The sequence below is a fragment of the Bombina bombina genome, chromosome 6 (genome assembly GCF_027579735.1).
Source record: "Bombina bombina isolate aBomBom1 chromosome 6, aBomBom1.pri, whole genome shotgun sequence".
Lineage (NCBI taxonomy): Eukaryota > Metazoa > Chordata > Amphibia > Anura > Bombinatoridae > Bombina > Bombina bombina.
In genome coordinates, this window is record NC_069504.1 from 577,117,825 (window position 1) to 577,132,612 (window position 14,788).

The window sequence follows — 14,788 nt, forward strand, 5'->3', positions numbered from 1 at the left end:
GAGTAGAACTGAGGCTTGATTGCAGAGCAATTTCAACAAATGGTATTAGACAGAATGTTTTGTAAAAGATGCAGGTGACATTTTGCATAAAGGAGACAGCAAAGTGTTATATTAAAGTGGCAGGTGTAATGCTGGGAGATGGCAGATTAGGATAAATTAAATGCCATAAGGGGAAGAGGAGAGGATAAGGGCAGAGGGACCTACAATATTAATTATGTATTATTGTACTAAATGTTTGGCTTACTCATGCTGCATATACTTTAAAATAATAATTGTTTTTAATGCATATTTGTGCATGATTAATGCATTGGACATAAAATAACAAACAGATTCTTTTTCAGACAACTGGGCCAAAAGTGTATTGTTTGACCTGGCATCATCTTTCAAATGATGTGACTAAAGCGTAATGGAATCAGCTGGCATTAGTCGCTTTTGTGCAGAGTATTATCAACAAGAATGAGAACAGGGTTGACTAAAAAGGAGTTAGACCAATTGCAATCTCAAACCAACATCTACTCTGTCCTTCATAAAATGAGGATTACAACATAGACAATGATATGCGATTCCCCCACCCACAAATCCAGCATTTGTTTACACTCTTGTCTATATTCAATTATATGAATTTTTGTGATTATATATTGTGCAAACCATAATCAGTGTATAAATATGGCAAGGTAATAGATTATCACTGCATAACATTTTACTCCTCTAGAGTTTTCCACAGTTGTAATTTCTGCAGTGAGGTATAGAGAAATGTTATGGCGCAGGTGGCAAACGCAGTGACTAGCAATACTGACTGATTCTGATGAATGAGTGATTTATTTCCGTAACAGCTGATAAGTGCTGATTATGGCAGTTCCCTCACTTCACTGTTCTAAGTTAAAAGAGGGGTCTTCCATTACTGGTACATTTATTTATAAATAGCTATAAAATAAAGTGTGTATGCTGTAATAAAGTATAAGGTTTAACTAGTTAATCCCTTGATTGATATAATCTATTCATTTCAGTAATGTTTAAGTTTACATATAATAGAGATCTGCTGATATGGTTGTGTTGTGCAGATGCTGAGCTATGTGAAGGTGAGTTGAAGGTTATTGCCCATTTATACACAGCTTTTAATTTAAACCACATTTACTGTACTTGTATATATTACTCCATTTTTCCTAAACTACATCTGTCTGCTAATAATTATTTTTTTATAGTTAATGGCGTTATTAGTGTAATTGACAGCAGATTCTGCAGTATGAAATATGTTGTATTCCAGAAATAGATGTGTAAGATTCATATTGTATGTGGGCCATGAGTCATTGTACAACCCTATAAGATAAAATAAGTATAGTTAGGCTACACAACAAATAAGCAGAGGGTCAGCACAACAGAAAAGGTGCATTTCAGAGAGGGGAGATCGAAGCTGCAAAGTCATATAACTGTTTAGGTCATACCACAGACAGGGGTGGAGTTTGGCAAATCCTGGCTGCAGTTTGGTTGTTCCTGGACAAAGATTGGAGGAACAAAGATCTTCATTCTAAACATTTTTAATGCATTAATAACTTACAAATCTCTGCACATTAGACATCGGCAAATATTTGTATTTAGCTTTTGTTTACTGAATGAATGCTGAATATGGTCACAGGCAGCGGCTTTTGGCTATTTTCAGTGCCTCATTTATTAGTGTAACGGTGCAACACAGAAATTTTTGTGCAAATCATGATATTTGTGTGTTGTATTTTTACACAGATAAATCCAGTGCTGAAAATAGCCAAATGTGCTGCCTGCCGCCTTATTCGATATTCATTTAGTAAACAGATGCAGAATACGAATATTTGCCATGCCTACTGCACATTGTGCAAACAAAGGGTTAATCAGTTATATACCTCTTCAAAACCCTTGGGAGGTATGTTTATCTTATCTTGATTCTGCCTAATTGAGAGCTAACTGTAAATTAGTTTGCGCTCTGTAATCACTGTGTAGTATGTGGCTGGTACGACTACTAGCAACTAGCAGCATACGTTTCATAATTTGAGCACCAGTCTCTCTGGGGAGAAGGGAACCATACAATTTCAGAGAAAAAGCAGGTAAAATAATAATGATTTAAAATAAAATACTGGTTTATTTTCAATAATGAAAATGAGTGAATTAATTGATTAATAGATTGATCAATTAAGTAATGAAGGATTAACTGCCCATTTAAAAAAGAAATGTCCTGGCATATTTGGGTGTGGTACAATAATGACTGGCCTTGTATTAGCACCTGCAACACTCCTATTGAACTATTGTTGATTAGCATTATTTATGAACACATAATGTTAAAAAGATACAGTAAAGTCAAAATTAAATGCTCACTATTTAGACAGAGCATGCCATTTTAAACAACTTTCTCCAGTTTCATTTTCTTGGTATCCTTTGTTGAAAAGTATACTTAGGTAGGCTCAGGAACAGGAATGCACTTCTGTGAGCTAGCGGCACATATGCCTCTTGTCATTGGCTCCCCTGATTTGCTTGGCTAGCTCCCAGTAGTACATTGTTGCTCATTCAATAAAGTATAAAGTGAATGAAGCAAATTTGATAATAGATGTAAATTGGAAAGTTGTTTTTTTATTATATGCTCTATCTGAATAATGAAAGAAAAAAATTGGGTTTCATGTAACTTTAATGAGGAGATCTTTTCTAGTAATTTTGAACAAAGTAACAATAAAATGTTATGTTTAAAGTGAATATAAATTTAGATGATAAAGTGCCTGTTTTTTAAAAATCTGATTAAAAACAGGGGCAATTTAATTCATCAAAATTTACATTTCACTCGTGTTATGAAAATACTTACCTTTTAATCTTGACAGCCTCTCCAGCAATTCCCCCGGTCATCGCAAGCCTCTTCATACGTCAGAAATGACGGATTGGTCATCCTCCAATCACTGTTCCCGCCGCCCCCCCCCCCCTCCCTGGGGGAATCAGTGTCTCATTCAACACTGTGATTGGAGGAAGCCAGATTCCTCATTTTAGACCCGGGAAGAGGCTTTGTGACGGGCGGAGAAGCGATGCAGCGGCTGTCAAGATTAAAAGGTAAGTATTTTCACAACACAAGTGAAATGTAAATTTTTATGAATTAAAGTGCCCCTGTTTTTAATCGGATTTTGAAAAACCAGGCACTTTATCATCTAAATTTACTTTCACTTTAACACAAAATATAATGAAATATGTCTGAAAAAGTAAAGACTAGGAAAGAAAGCCGTAAGACATATTAGTGGAAAATACACATTATTATATATAAAGGTAAAAGTTATTTGTTGAGGATTGCTGGTATAGAGCATTGCAGGACTAGTTCATGCCAGATTTCAGATTTTATGCTTCATTTGCTTCCTCTGGAAAATTTTAACAAATTGATGAATTGGTGTAATAGATTCAAGCTAAACATTTTCTTTAGAATGAGTCAGAAAAAACGTAACTTGTCTTGAAAAATTTATTTAAAAGCATATTTAAACTAAAACATTACATATTGATGTTTCTTTTCGTCTCTTTGTTCGGGATCTGTACTATGTTCATGTTGCAAACAAATGTGTTAGAGAACCCCTGAAGCTTTCCAAATATTTTGTCCAGTTTATTTAAAAAATCCCTGAGTGTGAGCTAAATATAAAAGGCCTCCTATATCTAAATGCATTACAAATATGGTGCAGAAAGAAGTGAGGGAAACTCAGAGGGGTCAAATCACTTTTGTTTACATGTGTTGTTACTGGCAACCAAATAGGTAAAATAATTGAGCTGTGTGTTATTAGCAAGCAAGGGGTGAAATCACTGCTCAGTTAGGAAAGATATGCATTGTGGGATCAAAAGTAGGGCTTAAGGTAGATTTTAAGGTGGGCATTGTGTGATTTCTAGACGTTATTAAGAATTATTCAAATATTTAAAAGTAATTTATTATGTGCATGAATAAAGATATGTAACTGATTCAATTAAGAAACGCTCTCATGATCTGTAGTTTCAAATTATGTATTCCACTTTGTCAATTTACATATTTTCAATGATTTATTAGATTTTATTTTTTTAAAAATTGGTATTTTTCAGTGCATTAGAGTTTGCCATAGGTGGAATGCGCATTCATTTTCTTTGGCATTCAAATTATTATTATTATACTTTATTTATGAAGCGCCAACATATTCCGCAGCGCTGTCCATGGATACAATTCATTTAAATAAAACAATGCAAGACTTGTAAGAGACAGGACAAAATTTACAAACACATACAGGAGGGATTGAGGGCCCTATTCCCGTGGGAACTTACAATCTAGAAGGGTAGGAGGTTGAGAAACACGAGGTGAGGACTGCAAGATTTGGAAAGATGTTAATACAGAGTTAGATGAGGGAAATGTTAGGTAAGTGAAGTTAATTTATTATTGAGTTGGGTGGTAGGCTTCCCTGAACAGAAAAGTCTTCTGGGAACATTTAAGGGAAGACAGATTAGGGCAAAGCCTGACAGCACGAGGGAGAGTGTTCCAGAGGGTAGGTGCTACACGACAGAAGTCCTGCAGTCTAGCATGAGAGGAGGTGATAGTTGCGGGTGCAAGGAGCAGGTCATTGTTGGATCTTAGTGGACAGGCTGGAGTATACTTGTGTATTAGAGAGGATAGGTAGAGGGGAGCGGCGTTGGTGAGAGCTTTGTATGTAAGGGTGAGAGTTTTGAATGTAATTCTGCTGTGAATGATTCAAATCATTTAAAAGCTTATTTGAATAAGTTATGCTGGCTGCATTATAAATGGGAGCTAGCTGCTGATTAGTATCTGCCGATATATGCATCTTGTCATTGGCTCCCAGTAGTGCATTGCTGCTCATTCAACAAAGTATACCAAAAAAATGAAGCAAATTTTATAATACAGGTAAATCAGAAAGTGGTTTAAAATTGTACATTCTATCTGGATCCTGATAGAATTATTTTGGGTTGCATGTCACTTTAATTGTGCAAGTATATAATTTAAAATGCATCCAAAAAGCTATTTTAAGTGTGTTTTTGGTTGGATTAGAATACTACTCTCAATACAATGGTCGGTGGAGTGCATGTGGTATGAGGCCATTTGAACAGTTTGCACAGCTTTAGGAGATTAACATATACCCCAGAGCTATATATATTAATCAGTTGGTATCTAGTACACAGCATTCCCTAACAGTCTTATTATGTGATTTGCAAGTGCAAGAAAATATGTAAAATATACTTTTGTTACATTGCACTAGAGAGGTTTTTTTTATGTTCAAATTTACCCTGGGACCATGAGTGAACGCTGCCTCTAGGCTGATCTCAGGTGCTGTCTAATTCTTCAGGGATGCCCTTTGTATATAGCCTGATGTACACTGCAAGCTGCTGTGTCTCAGTTATCAATGAGTACAGGCAAAGATTGTTACAACTCTAATGCATGTTGGTCATTTTTATTGTTTTTCATTATTTTGTTTTGTAAAAAGTTAAATAAGACTTTAGACAAATTGAAGCCATATGAGAACATGGGAGGTGAGTTGTGCCAGTTGCTATATTTAGATCTTTTGGCTCTAGTTTAGTCTTTGTCTCCCTTTATAACCATATTCATGGGCATAACTTCTAGTGGTACAGTAAGTTACATCACCAGTTGCCACAGCTCTACGGATTGCCTGTCGTGTCTATGTTTGTTTATATAGTAAAGGAAAAATAGTACAGCTACAAAGACACATATAGGGCCAAGTGGAGCGCTAATTTATCTCACGGACGCAAACTGACAAATTCGCCAGTTATCGGGTAAACAATAAATAATCAGCCATTACAAGTGCTTGGCTATTGCTATTGCAGGCTTGCGGTAGCAATTAGCACTAAAAATACTGCACTAGGCAGTTTTAAGGGGTTAAAAGTTGGTGGGAGTGGGGTTTTAGAAAAAGACGGCACTGAAAAGTGCCTTTACATTGCAGTCTATGGGAACTGTGTGTGTTCCCTGTAAATATATGTGTTTATGCTTATATACATATATATATTTATGTGTTAATATGTGTATATACACCTATAAACACATAAATATATATCTATATATACATATATATTTAAAATTGCTGCCTATCGCTGCATGACTTACCCCCTTCGCTGCGCATAGGTTATGTGTCGTGTATGATGGCATCAGAATGAGGCTCCCATTTGAGTCAATGGAAGTGCGCTCTCATGAGCACAATTCTTCCGTGCAATGGGAACACAAGGTTGTGTTTGCATTGCACCTAACTCGTAATACCACCGCAAATTAGCATGCATTGGTATTACTCACTTGAGTGCAAATATCGCTTTAGCGTACGCGATATTTTGTGCTCAACCTGCAATCTGACCCACAAGCAACCATTTATAGTTTTTATGAAGTATGTTATGTGCATATATGGTAATTCCAGATAAATTCAATTGGTCTTTCCAGTTTTTCTTCAAGCATCACTGTTTATTTCATAAATAGGCATTGCTGGTTAACGAACCTCTCAACTGTCCCTATTTGAGATTGTCAGTCCCTGATTCTGAGCTATGTCCCTCTGTCCCTCTGAGACAGCCATATGTCCCTCTATAGAATTCCCCTTAGCCTCTCCCATGGAACACCCAAAAACACCCACAAACTGCCCTGACACACCCACAGACCACCCAGAAACAACCACAATCCTGCCCACTAACTTCCCATGATCCCTCCCCTCCCAACACGGCTCCACCCACAAAATGGTCACGTTGTTGGGCTCCTATCAACCCCCTGGGTCCCTCATTCTCAACCACAAATGTTTGGAGGTATGTGTTAAGTGGACTGTGTGCAGCATATTATTTCCTATGAAACGTTCACCAAAGGTGTGTGTCTGTGGGGATAGATAGATAGATTGATAGATAGATAGATAGATAGATAGATAGATAGATAGATAGATAGATAGATAGATTAGATTAGATAAATAGACACATAGGAATATATGTGTGTTAGGAAATATGAGTGTGTTTATCACTGCTGTCAGGTTAAGCATTAAAATTATACATATTTTGTTTAACTACTAGCAAGAAAGCTTAGCCATTGAGCTACACTTTGGCCAATCTATTGAAAGCTTCTGTTTGGCAAACTCCACAGCTTAAAGCTCAGTTCATTGGCTTCATTCTGTAAAGAGACTTCAGTGTCAGCAGAATGATGTAATCGCTCTTGCCGTCTCTGCAGATTTGTCTTCCTTATGATCAAAAAGTTGCAATTCTAGCAGACTCAGTACAATCGATCGTTCATTGCCTGCCACAGGGATCCACAATTAATAGCATTGGAGATTTACGATTATGGGGTTTGTCTCTAAATGTCTTGTACCTGTGTAGATTAAAACACTATACCAAAAGCAATGTGGCACTACAAATTCTTTTTTTAAGGAACTTCAGACCTGATCAGTATTGAGAAAATCCTACATTACATGTGAGGTTATGAAATATTGCATTCAGCAATTACTGTTTTGGCTTAGATTCAGAAAGGCTTTACAACTCATTAATATAGTGAATATTAAAATACTGTAGATAAAATACAAAACTCAAGATGCTACTGCAGTCGTAAACTTTGTGACAAAAGTCTATGTAGACTTTAAAGGGACATAAAACACAACGAGATTGTGATATAAAATGTTTAAACTTATAAAGTGTAGCTTGTGTAGCAAAAAAACACATAGACCTTCAATCACAGAGTCAAACGCACTCAGACACATATCACTAATATACTCACAGCCTCCAAATCATATGCTCAAATTTTAAAAGGCCCACTACTTGAGGTTTAAAGTGATGGTAATTTTTTAAAGTTTACTATACATATTTCATTTTATCTCTAAATCATAAATAAAACCGTTATCTTTTTTTTTTTTTTTTTTTTTTTAAATCATTGTTTTTTTATAATTTAATTTTTTATTTGTACCTCACTCTTTTTGTTCCTCTGTCCCCTCACATTTCCTGTTTCAATGAGGGTGTGACGTACAGAGAGGTCCCACTCGCTTTCTACATAGGGAGGAATGCGCACACCAGAGTCTGAGAAAACCATGCATGCACAATAGCTCTCCATCCACTCCAATTTAAACAATGAATCACAAGATTCATTGTTTACTTCAGTATCTGACAGGAGAAAATGTGAGCAAATGTGCTGCAGAATTGAGAGAGAGAGAGAGTGATTCCCCTTGCATGCGTCACACAAGAACGCGAGCAGAGTCGGCGAGGCTGGTAAGTAACATGTACAATTCAGCAAGGGGACATATTAGCTCCTTTGATAAATGCCTAAAGCCACATCTTTCAATTGGTTATTAAGAGAAAATGTCATTAAAATAAATAGCAGATTTGGAGACAGACAGGTGGAGGAACAGAGAAACAGATTGACAAGCAACAGCGGTAATAACATTATTATTATACGAACAAGAAAAAATGATGAATGAAAGTTCTCTTCAAAAAAGTAATAACAATGATAACATCAAAAATACGAATATGCTCTTTTTTACATTTCACCACAATTTTTTTTTATTTAGGTTTCGTCAACAATGCGCTAATTTTAGCACACTTTTCTTCACATTACCACCCACGAGCAACTTTATACATTTGTTATAAAAAATCTTTACTTTCCATATCCTCATTTAAGGCAATGGATTACAAATATTGTTGATGCAGGTTCAGTACACCTGATGATTTACAAGTAAATTATTGCAAAGGTGTGAGTAAACATTTAAAGGTTTTATACAGCTCATAAACCCCTCAGGAGTTAGCCCACAACATCAGGTCACACTCAATTTCCCTCACTTGCACTTGATTCATACTGAGGACAGGCACATTGTGTAACACATTTGCCCAGCCTCCTTCACATAATGAGTACCATTATAGAAACATAGAAACATAGATATTGACGGCAGATAAGAGCCATAGGCCCAACAAGCCTGCCCGATATTAACTAACAGTATAAGCTTATCTAGTTTGTAGGATAGCCTTATGCTTGTCCCAAGCGTTTTGAAAGTCCCCCACAGTGTCCTCCCACAACATTTTTGAAGTCTCCCACACAGCACAGCTTTATCACTGATGACTTGACAATGACCCAGTATTTGCAGGAATCGACTAACCATAAAGTGGCTTCTTCTCCACCAGTCCGGGTCACCATTGTGCCCAGAGCCAAGCTGGTACACACCAGAAGGCATGTGTCTTCAAGGCTGCGGAGTGCTTCTTCCAGGGTGCAGAACCAGTGACAACAACACAAATACTGGAAAAACACTTTACATTTTTAAAGGTGGACTACACTATTCAAGGTAGGGTTCTGTGGCCAGCTCTATGCATAGTTCTGCAGCACAACTCGTCCATCAGCTCAGCCTAGCTTTCAAACTCCTCACATATGTTTGTGGCTACTATTACACTACCAATGGTGGCCTAGGAGGCAATTGCAACTGGTCCCAGTCTACCCCTGGTCCCTGTAAATACTGACCTGGTCACAACCTTCATGTTTCTGTGGCACCCTGGGCAGCTGCCCTGTTTACCCACCCTTACAAACTGCACTGAAGTAGTTAATAGGAGCTAAGTTGTGGGAGAATGAAAATGAGTGTGGTAGGAAGGTATTAGGTCATGGTAAGTAAGTGGCAGGAAAGAAGACATGGGAACAAGTGCAGGAGAAGAATGGAGTTGACAGTTCTGTATAGGGGAACAGAGATTGGTAATATGTAGACATGATGAGGAGAGAGTGGCTAATAGGGGTTATGGGGGGGTGGTAAGCATTGAAATAGTGGGCGCAAAAAGCAGTATCTGGAAGACAGTGGGCAGTAGACTAAATTAACCGCAGCAGAGGGGTAAATGGGGCCTGGGATTAGTTGAGCAGGGGGACACAGTATAATAGGAGAAAGAAGGGTACAAATAGATAAGAGAGGAGGAGAAGAGACAAGCGAAGTCGGCATGCCAATATTACATTTACTACCTGCATACAAAGCATTTAAAATAAGATATGTTTTATGTGCATGTTGACTGGAAGCAAGATTTTGAGTGTATAGACATTAAATAGTGTAACAAATACATGCCCATACAGAAGTCTATATGAATCCACCAATCAGCAAGCGCTACCCAGGTGCTGAACCAAAAATGGGCCGGCGCCTAAGCTTACATTCCTGCTTTTTCAAATAAAGATAGCAAGAGAACAAAGGTAAAATTGACAATAGGAGTAAATTAGAAAGTTGCTTAAAATAGCATACTCTATCTGAATCATGAAAGTTTAATTTTGATTAGACTGTCCCTTTTAGTACTTAAACTAAATATATTTTTCTTTTTTTTTACTTGATATCAGACAGCAACACAGATTGCTCTTTTTCTTTTTGAAATATTCTCATGAGATGCCTTTCTAAACTGACAGTGTCACAGAGGTTAAACAGTTTAATAGAAAAAGATATTCTAGTAAAACACATCATATACATTAATTATGCAAAGGGAAAGACTTAGGAAATGATGTAGGTTGAAAAAAAGGTTATGTGTAGCTCTCAGCTGCCAAAAATGCTAATTTGTTTCCATCTCTGAGGCAGAACAAAAATGACAGCTATAGAGAGCTCAATAACCACATTCCCACACACATTCCTCTCATAGGGATGTGTGGGATTTCATCAAAACATGAGGAGGAATGCTAGGCCTTTGTTTTTGCTATTAAACAGTGTATTTGTGTTGCAAGAATATGATTTTCTGAGTTTTTGCTTTAATGAGAGACTATTTCAGATACATGTGTACATAATGATAAAATGAAAATGCTGAGCCAGCATGAACAAGTTTACTGACCAGTCATATCACAACTTAACCATCATAATAATGCAACAGATGTATAAACTCCAGTCCCACTGGGCCATAATAAGATATCACTCATTCGGTGTAAGTGTCCAACTTACTGATTCTGCATTAAAGGAACATGCAAGTCCAAATGAAACATTCACTATTCAGACATAGCGTGCAGACTTTTTTCCCCCCAAAATGTAATTCTGTTATCAAATTTACAAGTTTTCTTTGTATGTATTTTCCTATATTGAAAAGCATACTTAGGTAGGCAATATGTAGTCTCAGGAGTAGCAATGCACTACTGGGAACTAGCTGCTCATTGGCGGCTACACACATATCCCTCTTGTCATTGGCTCAAAAAATGTTTTCAGCTAGTAGTGCTTCTCTGCTGCTCTGGAGTTGACCTTAAGTTAATCACATAGTTATATGCAAAATAAAAGTGCAATATTAAAACATTCTAATAAATCAGAGCATTTTTATGTTGCACATGTATGCTCCTTTAATAAATATACCTGTAACCCTGTTTATTAGACATATAGGCACCAGTGTTCTTGAACATTAAAATAGATTCAACGTGCTAACCAGTAAACTACAACATTTTGTGACTTCCCTGTTTTACTAGGCCGGCTAAAGAAAAAACAAATTTTTGTTAATATGTTAAGCACGCATTTATTCTTACCCATATAATTTAATTATTCAACTTAAAAACATATATTTGAATGTGTTTTGTGTAAAAAAAAAAATAGTCCGCACCACATTTATGGCCTTGAAATCCTGGAAAATCCTTAAATAATCCTGATGAGCTCAGCTATCCTAAGCTGACCATCAAACAGCTCTCATATAAGCAATAAACAGCAGATGTCTTCACCAGGTGTTATTAAAGATACAGTAAGCACCTTCTTATAACAAGACATTTATGTCATCTTGCTATAGAATAACATATCAGCCAACTCTATATTTTTTTAAAACAAATTCAATTCTTTTTTGCTGTAATTGTTTCACAATAGCCAAACTCCACCCACCACCAACCATCTGGGCTTGAGTCTGCAGCAAACAAGGCTAACTATTGTAGGGAAAAAATATGTAGTAAGGTTAGCCTTGATAAGTAAGAGGAATTGTAAGAGAAAATTAGAAATTGCTCAATTTTCAGAGCTTAAAGGGACATGAAACACAATTTTTTTCTTTCATGATTTAGAAAGAGCATGTAATTTTAAACAACTTTCTAGTTTACTTCTATTATCTAATTTCTTCATTCTCTTGGTATCCTTTGCTGAAAAGCATATCTAGATAGGCCCAGTAGTTGATAGGTTGCTGCACATAGATTCCCAGTGTAATTGGCTCAACCATGTGCATTGCTATTTGTTAATCAAAGGATATCTAAAGAATTAAGCAAATTAGATAATAAAAGTAAATTGGAATGCTGCTTAAAAATGTATTCTCTATCTAAATCATGAAAGAAACATTTTGGGTTTGTGTCCCTTTAATTACACAAAAAGGTAGCAAAATGAATAATGAAAGTATATTACATGTTGCCTTACCATTAACTAAATATGTTTAATTGTAATCTCAAGGTGTTTATTGCTGTGGACTTTCTATCCCTGCATGATAGGGAGCTGTGCATATCCTTTCATTATTATTATTATTATTATTATCGGTTATTTGAAGAGCGCCAACAGATTCCATCACTATTCATGCTTCTACCTTACCATTGGCCAACTGTAATGAGAGCTCCAGCCAGCCATGTGTCATATAAACCAATTCACAGAACCTCAAGTTGTTTGCTTACACATACACTCAATACTTTTTCATATGTTTTAACAAGGGAATGTGCCTTGAAATTAATTGTTTTCTCCTCCATCATATAAAGACATCATAAAGGCAGCGTGGCTGAAACTAATTAACTAAACATATGTTGACCTATTTAGTAGCTTACAAACTGATAAAAGATGTATAGTCCACTACAGTTTGATTGGGAGTCATTCTGTGTGTGTGCTTAGTATTTAGTAAAAAGAAAAATGACTGCTTGAACTCAAGTGTTATATACTGACATTTTACTTATATGTCCAACCTTTACTATATAATTATATTTTTAGTTACAAAATGTTAATTTAAATGCAAATACACATTCTTAAAGGGACATAAAACAAGTTGGGATAGAGACAAAATAATATAATATGTACTTTTATTACTTTACCTGCAAATGTTTACTGCAGTGCCTCACCATTAACCCTTTCTTTTTAGTTTCTGAATTGTAAAGCTCTAACTCCCCCACACAATTCCTTTTATGGCTGTATCTATGTTTGTTGTTCTTTTGGTAGAATGCAAAAATGATTATCTGCTGGAGCGTACCTAGAAGCTGTGAACTCAGTTGAAATACAATGCCTGTGTCTAAACACTGATAAGAGGGGCGGAGTTAGCTGCTCAAGGCAGCTTAGCTATGTAATTCATTTTGCTTATTTTTGAAAATTATTTTAAAATACTTGCCAGCAATTTTTAAGCAATTTTTTTATGCAAACTATTTTAAATTAATTAGCCCTTTTAGGATATGCACAGATCTCAACCTGTTTTATGGCACTTTAATTACTTAATGAGTACTGTGGTTTTGTTTTTTCAATGACAAATTACTGTTGAGTTTTCTGCTGAGTGGTGCTGAAGGCAACACAAAAACTGAGGGAAAGATGTGACATGTGACCCCTCACCCCAGGCCTACATTGGACTGGTTTTGTCTAGATATAATGCTCTTCAGAGAGGAGTTTGTATCTTTCTGTATTAGTGTGTATTTATTTGTGTCTTTCTTAAAGGGACTTGAAAGATAAAATTAAGCTTCAGATAGAATATGCAATTTTAAAAGACTTCAAATTTATTATATTATCACATTTACTTTGTTCCCTTGATATCCTTTGTTGAAAAGCTTACTTAAGTAGGTATACTGAGGAGCAGCAATGTACTATTTGGAGCTAGCTGGTATTTGATGGCTACACACATATGCCTCCTGTCATTGGCTCATCAGATGTGTTCAGCTAACTCATAGTAGTGTATTGATGCTCTGGAGCTCACTTTAACTATGTGTTTAACCATGATAAAGGGTTTAAACACATAGTTATATGCAATCACTAGTGAAATAATAAAATTATCTAACACATTAGTGCATGGTTTGCACGTTTATGTCCCTTTAATTTGTTGTCTGTGTTATATTGCTATATATAAGCATTATGTATTGTTTTATGCCAACATACATTGATTTACAATATACTGGGCTGGATTACAAGTGGTGCGCTATCATTAGAGCGGGCACAATATTGAAATATTGCGCCCATGCTCATTTGCACTAGTATTACAAGTTGTAAGTAAACGCGACAGCATGATCGTAAACTAAAAGGATATCTTGAAGACCTTGCGTAAAGGGTTAGGAGTTGCAACAAACACAACATGAATGCATTAAAATAAAGTGTTACACTCATATAAACACTAATATATATATATATATATATATTTTAATAACAAAAAAGTTATGTGTTCAAAGGTATATGGTATATGACAAGGTGTTTGAATGGAAAGGGTAATTTTATATATATCTCTCTCTATATATATATATTTATATTAATATATATCCATATGGAGCTGCACTCTATTCCTTCTTTGTAGAGCTTCCATCAGTGTTAATTATATTTTACATATGACTCAGATCATCATTTTTTAAATTTTAGATTTTATTATAACTTATCTGACGTTTGCCTCTACCTTGGCCTTTGTCAACGTCACAATACACTGAACATTACCATCCTTATATACCGTAATGCTCACAGACCACTCCCATTTGCCAGGATGCATAGTCCCTGTGCCATATAGAATGTACATTAATCTTTCACAGAATTTTGCATAATTTGCTTCTTTATTCTTCACTATTATATATTCTGGCTACAAAAGACATACAAAGCATCCAAACATTACTAGTGGAATGTGGTGGTAAACAAAAATTAAAATATATGCAGCATAAACACCATAGATATCAGCATAAAGTCTGATTCCATATTCACTAATC